The sequence below is a fragment of the Erythrolamprus reginae genome, chromosome 1 (genome assembly GCF_031021105.1).
Source record: "Erythrolamprus reginae isolate rEryReg1 chromosome 1, rEryReg1.hap1, whole genome shotgun sequence".
NCBI lineage: Eukaryota > Metazoa > Chordata > Lepidosauria > Squamata > Dipsadidae > Erythrolamprus > Erythrolamprus reginae.
Window position 1 is genome coordinate 379,408,026 of NC_091950.1, and position 13,184 is coordinate 379,421,209.

The window sequence follows — 13,184 nt, forward strand, 5'->3', positions numbered from 1 at the left end:
TCTGTAGAGTCTTAAAGGACAGAGTTATTTCATCGCTGCTGCTTTGGATAGGATTCTGGGAGAGGTCATAGCAGAAATACTCTGATCCTTTGAATGTTGCAATATATTCTTCTTTTCCTAAATAAAGAAGAAAAGAGAAAATCATTGTGATTTATTGATTCTTGCACAGACAGGATGGAAAAATGCAACAATCACATAAATTAAAGTTTCTTTCCTTAATGCAAGAATCATAAGAATTCTTATATTCAGTAAGGTTATTCCTTATTGAAATAAAAAATTAACAGTTACTTAATTCTTTTGTTGACGAACCTTGGTTAAAGAAAACTTGCATATAAGCTTTAAAATAAATTATGGATACTTCAGCAAAGCCTACAAGCCAATTGGTACCTCACATTTGAGGAAATTGCTACGTTACTGTTAATACTGTATGTTGTCATTGCTATACATATTTATGTGTTGTTAAGACATTTTGAAGCACTCTGCATCTTCAAATTAAGGGAGAAATAATTCAAGTACAAATTATACACATAGACATTTGGGTGAAGTGATATTTCAAATGGTTATCAAAAGCAAGTAGTAATGGGTGGAAGAAAGGATAACAAAGAATGTATGGCACAACATATAGATCATCCATGCATGGCTTGGCAAGTCACTTATCTGAAAGACCATCTGACAATAAAATTATATCTCTAGACAAGAGTTCTCTGTTTCTTTATATACAGTATATGAAGCTAAAGAGAAGCTGGGGAAATTTCCGTGGCTCTCTGGGGATGAAATGATCAAATAGATCATCACCGTGACTCTACATAGATCCTAGATCTTAGATCTCAGAGAGGTAGATAGAAGCTTGTCATAGTTAATGGTACAGTGCCATCTAGCAGCACTATTATTGTCAGGTGCAAATAATCAGATTTGCACATGATTTCAAATAGTTATTTTATTGTTCATGCCTATAACACAGGAATCTTCTCAGACTGGTGATTTACACCTGAACCAGACTATATAAGATTCAACGGGATTGAAAGGTGGGATGTACCTTGCCTTTTTCTACTTATATAGAGATTCCAGACTAATTCTCCATATGACTTTTCTGCCTAGCTTGGACAGTCTCTTCTCCAACAGAAATAATCATTATGGAGTCATCCATTTTATGTATCAAACCTTAGCAGATGGTCAGCAGTGGGTGAGACAGGAGTATTTAATAAGCTGTTGGCCTGAACTATTGCCAAAATATCTTCCACTTTACTCCCTTGGGAGAAGTAGCAAGAAGAGCTCTCTCTCTCTCTCTCTCTCTCTCTCGCTCTCTCCCCCTCCCTCCCTCCCTCCCTCCCTCTCCCTCCATTTCTCACTTGTGTAACCAAAGTGTTTATATTTTTTATAAAGGAAGGTTGATATGTTCATTGTAGGATAGAAATTAGAAAATTGCTCCCATTTTTAAAAGATTGTTCGATTATTATTTTTTTAAAAAAATATCTTTATTGAATTTACAGAAAATAAAAATAGAAAAGATGATTTATAATAGGTCAACAGTAATTTGCTTATAAATCAATACATTTGATACCTATACTATAGCAGTCATATAATATTAGAAATCTTGAAGAAATAGGAAAAAGAAATAGAGAGAAAAGAAGAGATGAAAAGAAAGAGAATTGAGGAGAAAGAAATATTGAAGAGAAAAGATAGAATAAAGAAAGAGGGTATAGATAGAAAGTAGGGAGGAACCAGCAATGGGCTGATATATTGTATCCATACGACATAAATTTCAAACGTATCGCTGATGCATTATTCCCTCTTATTGCTGTTGAGAATTTCTACTAGGTTTGTTTGGGAGTAGATAAATGAGATCTTCCAATGTTACATATAAGATATATCTTTTATGATATGTTAAATACGGTATAATTTTAGATTTTATCGTTCATTAATAAACTACTTTGTTGGATTATCTTCATTTTGAATTATTTGCAAAAACTTTCTTTTCCTTAGCCAGTTATACCACTTGTCCCAGACTTGATAGAAAACTGTATCTTCTCGGTTTTGTAACTCCTTGGTCAATTTGGACATCTCTGCATAATCCATAACTTTAATTAAAAGATTTAAGATAGTAGGTGTTCTTTCTTATTTCCAATATTGGGCGTACAGAATTATTGCTGCGGCTAAAATGTGGATTATAATATAATAATCTTCTTTACTAATCTTTTGTCTAATTATTCCTAAAAGGAATAATTCTGGTTTTAGAGGTATAGATAAGGAGGTAATTTAGTCTATAATTTTTTTTATTTTTAACCAATAAATCTCAATTTCACACATTAAATTAAAAAATTAAAAAATTAGAAGAAAGTTTACAATTAAATCCAAATAATCATAAAACTCTATCTAAAATAAACTTGATTAAAAATAAATAAATTTAAAAACTCAAGATGAACTTTCTCGAAAAATAAGAATTGCTAGGCAAAAACAATTCGAATTTGCTAACAAACTCGGGAAATGGCTATCATTTCAACTTGCCCAACAAAAGAAAGACAAAAGCATTGAAGCTTTACATGACGAACTGGGAGTCTTAAAAACAAACCACAATGACAAAAAACAAATAATTGAACTTTTATTTTCTAATTTGTATAAAAATGAGGAAATAGATGACAGTTTACTCTTAGAACTATTCCAAGATTCAGATTTAATTAAAATAAATAAAGACCATCAGGAACTCTTAAATAGGAAAATAACATCATTAGAAATAGACAAAGCAATTGTGAATCAAAAAAACAATAAAACGCCAGGGCCGGATGGCATTCCTGCTGCATTATATAAACAAACATCAGAAATTTTGCACCCTATACTTCTTAAATTATTTAATGAAGCATTAGAAGAAACCATACTCCCTGCCACACGGAATGAGGCATATATAGCCTTAGTTCCAAAATATGATAAAAATAGGTCTCATACAGAATTATCGTCCAATATCCCTTTTAAATTCAGATTATAAAATATTTGCATCGATTATAGCCGATAGACTCAAAAGGATCCTAAATACCACAATACATCCAGATCAAAATAGTTTTCTCCCAGCAAGGAATATTGGAATGAACACAAGAATTATACTGGACTTGTTGGAATATTACAATAAAAATATTGATAAGACCGTAGCTTTCATATTCGTCGACCTTTATAAAGCATTTGACAGTCTTTATTGGCAATTTCTCATCTCACAATTGGTAACCATGAAGTTGGGCAACCATTTCATTAATCTTATCAGATCTATATATACCACCCAAACTTCAAAAATATTAGTCAATATTGATATGACTGATAAGATAAATATTTGTAAAGGCGTAAGACTAGTATGTCCCCTAGCCCCATTACTCTTTATTCTGGCGTTAGAAATTCTATTAAATAACATAAGAGCAAATAATGAAATTCAAGGTCTTAAAATTAAACAGGAACAATTTAAAATCCAGGCATTTGCGGATGACATGGTTTTCATATTACAAGACCCATTAAAATCAATTGTAAACCTGATTAAAGAAATTGAGAGATTTTGTACTGTGGCTGGATTAAATATAAACAAAGACAAAACCAAGATAATAACTAAAAACATGTCACAAAATCAGATAGACCAACTAGAAGAATTATCTAAACTCAAATCTACAAAAAAAATTAAGTACTTAGGATTATGAATTACCACAAATTGTGCCACAATCAAAAAAGATAATTATGACAAACTTACTTATGTAGATAAAGATTTAAATAAATGATCAAAACTCCCTCTCTCCCTAATGGGAAGAAGCAGTACGATTAAATCAAACTTTCTCCCACGTTATTTGTACTTATTCCAAACTGCTCCAATAAAATTAAATAAAGCTTTCTTTGAAAGTCTTCATAAGAAATTCCATAAATTTATTTGGGCAAAGAAAAAGGTGAGGATAAAAATTAAATGTATGTTCGATCATTGTACAAGAGGAGGATTTGGACTCCCTAATATGGAGTTGTATTATAAAGCCTCAATTCTCAATCCAATCAGGGAATGGATAACACTGAAAAATAGAAGGCTATTAGCACTAGAAGGCTACGACCTTTTGATGGGGTGGCATGTCATTTTATTAACAGATCTGCATAAAATACCCTCATACTTTAAACAACACTACGTCCGCAAGGCCTTAATTCATGTTTGGCAATTTATTAGGAAGAACTACTATCTATCCACCCCAAAATGGATATTACCAATTGAAGTTGTTACATATCCAAACCTCCTCCCCCTTAACAAGATAATAACATATGAACACCTACTCAATACCAATGATGATCTAATATCCAAACAAAACCTCTTAGAGGCCGGCTTTAGCTTTGAATGGTACCAATATATTCAGATACATAACATTTATACTAAACATAAAAACAAATTTGGATTTCAAAAAAATAGCACATTAAATAAGATTTTACTTGGCTCAAAAAAGAAAATAATATCTAATATATATAATAACCTGTTGCACCAGTACACTATAGAAGAAACAGTTAAAACATCAATGATTGCCTGGGGTCAAAATTTTGGATATAATATTTATCTAAAAGAATGGGAAAAAAATTGGACTATAAATTATAAATATACCATTGCCACCACCCAGAAAGAAAACCAATATAAAATGTTCTACAGATGGCATCTTCCTCCAGCTAGACTTGCCAAAATCTACCCAAATATGTCCCCAAAATGCTGGAAGTGTAATGAAAAAACTGGGACATATTACCACGCTTGGTGGACATGTGAAATTGCAAAAAGTTATTAGTTAAAGATTGTTCGATTATTGTTGTTCATTTACTGAAACTCTATCATTAATTCTGAGATATGACAATATCTATTTCTGTTCATGTTAATTTTCATGAAAAAAGCAACAATTATGACTGTTCTAATTCCAAGCCTCCAAAACATTGAAGCCAGCTCTTGGTTGAGATCCCCCTCTCTTATTCAGTAAAAGAGGATAAAATGAGACGAACTGAAGTAGCCTAAAATTCTGCCAAAGAACACTTATAATCTTCACACATATATAAAATCTGGCTAAAAAAATCCCTAATAAAAAGCTTTTGTGGGGTTTGTCTTTAGAAACAATGCCAGCATATCACCAAGCAAAATGGGGACTAATATGACTATTTTGACATGAGATGAGATAATTTCACGAGGATGTTAATCATTATTAATGCCGATAGTTACATAATTTGAGCTTCAAAAATTGGTATGAGTATGACTCTAAAAATGAGAGAATATGAGCAACAGATATACTCATACCATGCTTGTGAATTTTCTATAGACATCTGACAGTTCAATGTGAGAAAAATGTAAGGCTGAACAGGTAGGACTTCTAAAGTTTTGAACAGAGTTTTCTGATCAATGTCATAACTGGATTTCAATTTTGAATAATATTTTTGAAAAGACATTTTACAGTTTATTTAAAGTTTTACAATTTGTTTTTGAGAAAGCCCTTCATGGCATCGGACCAGAATATCTCCGAGACCGCCTTCTGCTGCACGAATCCCAGCGACCGATCAGGTCCCACAGAGTGGGCCTTCTCCGGGTCCCGTCAACTAAACAATGTTGGTTGACAGGCCCCAGGGGAAGAGCCTTCTCTGTGGCGGCCCCGACTCTCTGGAACCAGCTTCCCCCAGAGATTAGAACTGCCCCTACCCTCCTTGCCTTTCGTAAACTCCTCAAAACCCACCTTTGTCGTCAGGCATGGGGGAACTGAGATATCTCCCCCGGGCCTATATAATTTATGTATGGTATGTTTGTATGTATGTCTGCTTAATAATGGGGTTTTTAAAATATTTTAAATTGTAAATTATTAGATTTGTCATGAACTGTTTTATTGTGTTGTGAGCCGCCCCGAGTCTACGGAGAGGGGCGGCATAAAAATCTAATAAATAAATAAGTAAGTAAGTAAGTAAGTAAGTAAGTAAGTAAGTAAGTAAATAATAAATAAATAAATAAATAAATAAATAAATAAAGACATTTTACAGTTTATTTACAGTTGAACACACTTGTTCATTTTGATCCTGTATGGATTGGACTGAATTTTCTTTTCCTCACTGGCAATAAACACATATTAAATTTTATCTATGGTTATGCTAGCTATAAATAAAAATATCATTTGTATGAGATTAAATCCTCTCATTTAGCAATAAAGAATTTTCCTATACCAATGTTAACTGGACTTTTAATGTTAATGTTTAAAATTTTCATTTTAAGTTAGCACAAAACTCTCTTTCCTATAATGAAATGACTCCCTCTCATATAATGATTTATTTTTTTTGCAGTATCATATCATCGGGGAATGCAGTATGCATAGTATAGTATACATAGATATAATACTGTTGATAAACATGAGAAGGGTACTAATAAGAGGGAAACATTAGGACAGGGACAGTAGGCACACTGGTGAACTTATGCATGTCCCTTACTGACCTCTTAGGAATCAGATGAGCTCAACAGTCTAAGGGTAAAGTTTTGGGGGTTTGATGATGGAACTACAGAGTCAGGTAGTGAGTTCCAGGCATGAACTACTCAGTTGCTGCAGTTGTATTTTCTACAGTCAATTTTGGAATGGTTTACTTTGAATTTGTATCTATTACGTACTCGTGTATTGTTGTGGTTGAAGCTGAAGTAGATGTTGACAGGAAGGATGTTATAGCAAATGATTTTATGAGCTATGCTTAGGTTGTGCTGAAGGTGACATAGTTCTAACCTTTCTAAGCCCAGGATTTCAAGCCTGGTTGCGTAAATATTCTGATGTGAGTAGAGGAGTGAAGGGGTCATCTCGTAAAGTATCTGTGGACACTTTCTAATATATTTATGTCTGAAATGCAGTGTGGATTTAAGACAAATGAGGTGTATTCAAGGATTGGTCTGACGAAGGTTTCGTATGTTCTGCTTGGTAGTGTGATATTAATGTGGAAGAAGCTATGTAAGATTAGGTTAACAGCTCTCGAGGCCTTTTTCGCGATGTTGTTGCAATGGACTTTGGCATTTAGGTCATTTGATACGAGTATGTCTTTTACAGAGTGTCGGTTGTCTACAAGTCTTGTCTATTCAGCTTGTATTTGGTGTTCTGATTCTTTTTGCCAATGTGTAGGACAGAGCATTTATTGGTTGAGATTTGTAGTTGCCAGGTTTTTTACCATTCTGATACAAAGTCAAGGGTTTTTTGGAGGGTAGCAGAGTTATTGATGGTGTTGAAGAGTTTTACATCATCGGCGAAGAGAACACACAGTAGCTTGTAATATGATTGCAAAGGTCATTTTTACAAAGTATGAAGATTGTTGGTCTTAGTACATTGCCTTGGGGTACAGTACACCTCTTTCTCTTTTTCTCTTTCTCTCTCTTTCCTTCCTTCCCTCCCTCTCCCCTTCCCCCCCTCCTCCCTCTTCCCCTCTTTCTCTTGTCTCTCTCCGACTCCTTCCCCTCCCTCCTTCTCTCTCCCCCAGTGTCTCTCTCATATGAAAAGATTAAATAGAGCGGTGTCACTTGTCGAAATGGGCAGCCGTATAAACTGAATAAAGCAAGCAAGAAATCCTATTGAATATCAAGGTAGAAATGTGTAAACATATTGGCATCCCCATGGGACCAGATTCTATAGAACTAAAAGGAAACAGCAGATATTCTACTAATTTTCCAGCACTTTATTTAATATAGCCATTTCAAGTCACATCATGAGTTTAGACAGTTGTTAAATGAGCAATTGTGAGGCAGCTGGCAAATGACATTATATTTGCCATTTCTATTTCAGCCATAAAGCAGCTTGAATCATATATGTTCCTTTCAATGAACTGGATTTTATTGCTTTTTGTTTCCTGGAAGAAATCTTTCCCTGACTTCAGTTACAAAACTGTGGTGAGGAATTTGCGAAACTGCAGGAGTCCCTTGACAACTTACCACCAACCAATTCTGGAAAATATTTTTGGGAGGGTAATGTCAGAAACATATAATACAGGAATGCAGGATACAGAATAACAATTCAGGAAGGATTGGCTTAGATTTATTTATCATGATTTTATATTGTTGTTGTTGTCTATTGTAAGCAGCTCTGAATCTTGTTAGATTTAGTGACAGTAAACAGGGCAATCAAAGGATCATCGACCCATCCTCACCAATGCTGGCAGGGCAAGCCCCTACAATATAAAATGAGAGCAAACATATCAGCACTGATAATATTACCTAGTAGTTTGGATAATGAAACATCAGTAAGAGAACAACCAAACTCAGAGAGAATCAAGGAACCCTCATTTCAACTGCGTGTTACAAATATTCTACTCTATCAGTATGTGACATATGAACTATAATCAATCAATCAATAATCAATTGATCAATAATTCAATCAAATCAAAATCAATTAAAAACTGAAGTGTGCCAGGTATATGGTCTGATGTTCAATCTTCAATCACTTATTTTAAAAAAACATAGATAAATTAGTGAAGATTGGACTTAATCCCTGGATAGTTCAGTGGATTTCAAGCTGGCTGAAGCATAGACATCAGAGAGTTATTGTTAATGGCGAGTATTATGAGCAGAGACAGGTTACAAGCGGTGTGCCACAAGGGTCTGTTCTGGGTCCTATTCTTTTTAATATGTTTGTGAGTGACATAGGGGAAGGTTTGGTAGGGAAGGTTTGCCTATTTGCCGATGACTCTAAAGTGTGCAATAGGGTTGATATTCCTGGAGCGGTCTGTAATATGGTAAATGATTTAGCGTTACTAGATAAATGGTCAAAGCAATGGAAACTGCAGTTTGTTTCCAAATGTAAAATAATGCACTTGGGGAAAAGGAATCCTAAATCTGAGTATTGCATCGGCAGTTCTGTGTTAGCAAAAACTTCAGAAGAGAAGGATTTAGGGGTAGTGATTTCTGACAGTCTCAAAATGGGTGAGCAGTGTGGTCGGGCAGTAGGAAAGGCAAGTAGGATGCTTGGCTGCATAGCTAGAGGTATAACAAGCAGGAAGAGGGAGATTGTGATCCCCTTATATAGAGCGCTGGTGAGACCACATTTGGAGTACTGTGTTCAGTTCTGGAGACCTCACCTACAAAAAGATATTGACAAAATTGAACGGGTCCAAAGACGGGCTACAAGAATGGTGGAAGGTCTGAAGTATAAAACGTATCAGGAAAGACTTAATGAACTCAATCTGTATAGTCTGGAAGACAGAAGGAAAAGGGGGGACATGATCGAAACATTTAAATATGTTAAATAGGGTTCAGGAGGGAAGTGTTTTTAACAGGAAAGTGAACACAAGAACAAGGGGACACAATCTGAAGTTAGTTGGGGGAAAGATCAAAGGCAACATGAGAAAGTATTATTTTACTGAAAGAGTAGTAGATCCTTGGAACAAACTTCCAGCAGACGTGGTTGGTAAATCCACAGTAACTGAATTTAAACATGCCTGGGATAAACATATATCCATTGTAAGATAAAATACAGGAAATAGTAAAAGGGCAGACTAGATGGACCATGGGGTCTTTTTCTGCCATCAGTCTTCTATGTTTCTATGTTTCTAACATTAAAATAGTTATTATTAATAGCACAAGAATGAAAAATACTTTATTTATTTATTTATTTATTTATTTGTTTGTTTGTTTGTTTGTTTGTTTGTTTGTTTGTTTGTTTGTTTGTTTGTATGCCGCTGGGGTCGGCTAACAACAGTAAAAAGACAATATGAACAAATCTAATATTGAAAGTAATGTAAAAAACCCCAACTTAAGAAACCAATCATACATACGGACATACCATGCATAAATTTTATAAGCCTAGGGGGAAAGGAATATTTTAATTCCCCCATGCCAAGATCTAAAATGATTTACTCGTGCCACTACAGATGTTCAATGATCTTTCCACTGTTGAAAACCTGTGTATAATCTGATCCATAGTTTTCTTTATCAGACCTACTTATTCTGTCCCAGCAGTGAGCCACCAAGAAATATGATTTCAAACACTAATGATTCCAAACACTGATTCCAAATACTAATCATTTACTCCTAATATTTTCTTAGCAATTGGGTCTTTTTAAAAGTTCAGGAAATCATAAATAAGTCTATTCAGTTAGTCAGCAGCTAATTAATGTCTTAACAACTAGTCAGAGTCCAAGAAGATATCCTTCCCTGAAACTTAGAAAAGGTTGTCAGAAAGCCCGGAGATCATTAGCAGAATTAGGAAAGTTGATTTTTTTTCACAAGCTGAACAAGAATGTCAGGCAGAGAACCAAAAAGAAAATCTGGAATGGAACGATGTTGACTTCCATACTGAAGCATGACGTTCTAAGCCTTAAATAGTCTAGGGGCGTGGCCAATTAGCCTGCAGCTCTATTCATGAAGAGACCTCCTCTTACATAGTCACTCCTGCCTTCTAACAGCCCTGCCTGGCCTAGCATCAAGAAGAGGTTCCTCCTCTTCTCCTGAGTCACTCATGTGCACCTCAGAAGGTGCCCTGATTGGCTTTCAGCTTCTGACACCAAATCCTCTCCGACCTCCTTGCTATCAGACTCGGGTGCAAGGTGCATGGGCTGATGGTACTACGCCACAACCACCTCTTGATCATTGGGATCTGTGACCAGCTGTATGGGATGTGGACAAGTCACACCACTACTTTAATTTTCTAACAAGCCTAATATAACCTAAGGTAACATATTTAATCAAAGTTAATTAAATGTCTTGCAAGAAATAAAATCTATCTTTTCAGCAATGAAAAACTCAGTATCACTTCTCATAGTTAGATGGACAGCATATTTCAGACAGCATACAAAAAAGCAGAGACATCACCCTGCCAACAAAACTGTATATAGTCAAGGCTACGGTTTTTCCAGTTGCAATGTATGGCTGTGAACGTTAGATCATAAGAAAGGCTGATCCACTAAAGAATTGAGACCTTTGAACTATGGTGCTGGAGAAGACTCCCTTGGACTGCAAGGCAATCTAACTGGTCAATCTTAGAGGAGATCAACCCTGACTGCTCTTTAGAAGATGAAACTATAATACTTTGGTCACTCAATGAGAAGGAAGAACTCAATGGAGAAGAGCTTAATGCTGGGAAAAATTGAGGGCAAAAGAAGAAGAATGACAGAGAATGATGTAACTGGATGGAGTCACTGAAGTAGCCATGTGAGCTTAAATGGACTAAGGGGGATAGTAGAGAACAGGAAGGCCCAGAGAAATGTTGTCCATGGGGTTGTGATGGGCTGGACATGACTTCTCAACTAACAAAAACAAATTCATGTTTTTGTACTGTCATCAAATGTCATCCATATTAATGTCCTTTTTTATATAAAGGAGTTGCAGTTGTTTTCCCTTTGTGATTTTAACAAGTTGCAGAAATGCACAAGGAAACTACATTTAGGCAGGAAAAATCTAAATGTACAGATATAGTATAGGTGGGACCTGACTCAATAGTAATAACTGTGAGAGAGATCTTGCAGTCCTAGTGGACAATCCCTTAAATATGAGCCAGCAGGACCTGGCAGCTTCCAAAAAAGAGCACAATCCTGTGCTGCATCAAGATAGGTATAGAATCAAGGTCATGTGAAATTTTAGTTCACTTTATAATGACGTGGTAAGATCACACTTTGAATATTATATCTAGTTTTGGTCACCGTGATATTAAAAAGATGTTGAGACTCTAGAAAGACTACAGAAAAGAGCAACAAAGATGATTAGGAGACTGGAGGCTAAAACATATGAAGAAAGTTGCAGGAGTTAATGTCTAGTTTAATGAAAAGGACTAGAGTTTATGTAGTAGCAGTGTTCCAATATTTGAGGAGCTGCCACAAAGAAGAGGGGTCAATCTATTCTCCAAAGCACCAGAAGGTAGGACAAAAGCAATGGATGGAAACAAATAAACCAAACTAGAACCAAGGAGAAATTTTTTGACAGACAGAATCAGTGGAACAGCTAGCTTCCAGAACTTATAGTTGCTCCAACACTAGAAATTTTGAGAGATTGGACAACCATTCATCTGAAATAGTATAAGCTTTCCTGCCTGAGAGGGGTGTTGGACCTCCAAGGTCCCTTCCCACTCTGTTGTTCTCTTATTCCGAAATATCATTATCAACATAATCTGGTGATCTAAACTTGGGAGCTTCTACTATTCTGTCAAACTTTGAACAAGGCAAACAACCAAGTTAATGTAACTTAGTTAGCTTTCATAAAGAGGTTCGGTCAGTTCAGTCTTATCAATGAAATGGAAAATTTTCTGAGGAATAATAACCAATTACTTTATTGCATTTTAAAATCATTGGTTTGTATTCGTTTTTATTTGTTTAACTGTAAGTTTGAATAAAATCATAGTAACAAATAAATTCATTGATTTTAAAGAATTATATTTTTTCTTCATCTCTGATTTTATTTCTCTGTCAGCATGTAACAAACTGTGATGGAATTCACACATCTGTTCAAGTATCATTAAAGGGCTGCCTGTTTATTTTCTCTAGATGATCTAAATAAATGGATTTTCTTTTTAAGGAGACAGTTAAAAATGAGAACACAGGAAAAACAGAAGAGAAAGAAAAGGAAAAGCAGAATCCTTTCTCTTTCAAAAAATAAAATAAAAAAGATAATACAGAAATTTAAGTGTTACACATTCTCAAATCACAAGAAAACCATAGGGGAGAATTTTCTGATATATGTTTCCTCTTTTTGAAGAGATGATTCAGCAGTAAGTATCTTAATACAAAGGATACTAAGGATAAGGGGAGCCTAGCTCTCTCACACATACACAAAAAACATTATTCCATTTCCTTCCTTGACTAAGGAAGCCATTTAGTGTCCAAATTAAGGACATTACTCATTTGTATTTATTCATGGTTTTTAAACATTTTTTTCCCTTCTATTGACTGCACTGGAATGATCGAATAGGATTCCTTTCAAAATTCTCAATTCAGTCTGCATACTGTTCTCTTTTTTTAAATTAGTTCTATAAAATTATCAGCAAGAATATCAGACAGCTTGTAAGAGTTTAACAAACAGGACTGGTTGCTAAGAAAAGATGGCGGCTCAAAATACATTAAATAGATTCATTTCTTATTCCATATGTGTTAATGTATATCAGAATCATTGCTCATTCATTAGTTTACTTTCCATTGCTTTCTCTATATCTATAATGGAAAATACCCCCACCCCCACGCCTTTGGCTTCCTAATTAGTTAGACAATTGCAGAAATGTACA

At 34.9% G+C, this 13,184-nt stretch overlaps 1 protein-coding gene across 7 annotated transcripts in view; it reads right to left on the reverse strand.

The window, feature by feature from the left end:
• Positions 1-13,184, reverse strand: part of NRXN1 (neurexin 1) — a 921,413-nt gene that overhangs the window by 766,688 nt on the left and 141,541 nt on the right. For all 7 annotated transcript variants that reach the window (XM_070734726.1, XM_070734725.1, XM_070734724.1 and 4 more), the window contains exon 2: positions 1-117. This exon is cut by the window's left edge and continues 185 nt beyond it. The gene's annotated coding sequence lies outside the window, so the exon portion shown is untranslated. The remainder of the gene's footprint in view (positions 118-13,184) is intronic.